Below are 409 nucleotides of genomic sequence, written 5' to 3'. Positions count from 1 at the left end.
AGGTTTCTGTGAGTTGAATGCGTGACTGCGCCGCCTTGTAACCGGTGAGGCCTTGGGTATCAAAGCTCCACTGAGCTTCCCTCGCCTCGATTCAACTTACTTTGACTCGGATTGATTCCAGAGGGGTTTGCTCAGATTGTAACGAGTTCCTTTTCGAAAGAATAGAAGCTGGTCTAGAAACAATCTAAGTGGAGCCATCATGCTTTCTGTTTGCTAGAAATCAATAGGTTTGATTTGGTTGAGTCGGCCTTATTCTTTTGCATGCCTGAACGTAAAAGAGACGCCCTAGGTAGATTTGTTAAAGAGAAACCTAGTAGTTCTAAGCGTCTCGATTACCTCAATTTAGAAAGCCCGATTCTTGAAGATTCCGTTTTTGAACGTCCGTTTGAGGAGAAAATCCCTGATATTC

This window comes from Papaver somniferum, unplaced genomic scaffold (assembly GCF_003573695.1).
Source record: "Papaver somniferum cultivar HN1 unplaced genomic scaffold, ASM357369v1 unplaced-scaffold_28204, whole genome shotgun sequence".
Taxonomy (NCBI): Eukaryota; Viridiplantae; Streptophyta; class Magnoliopsida; order Ranunculales; family Papaveraceae; genus Papaver; species Papaver somniferum.
The sequence above is the reverse complement of the archived record's forward strand: the minus strand, read 5'-3'. Positions refer to the sequence as shown.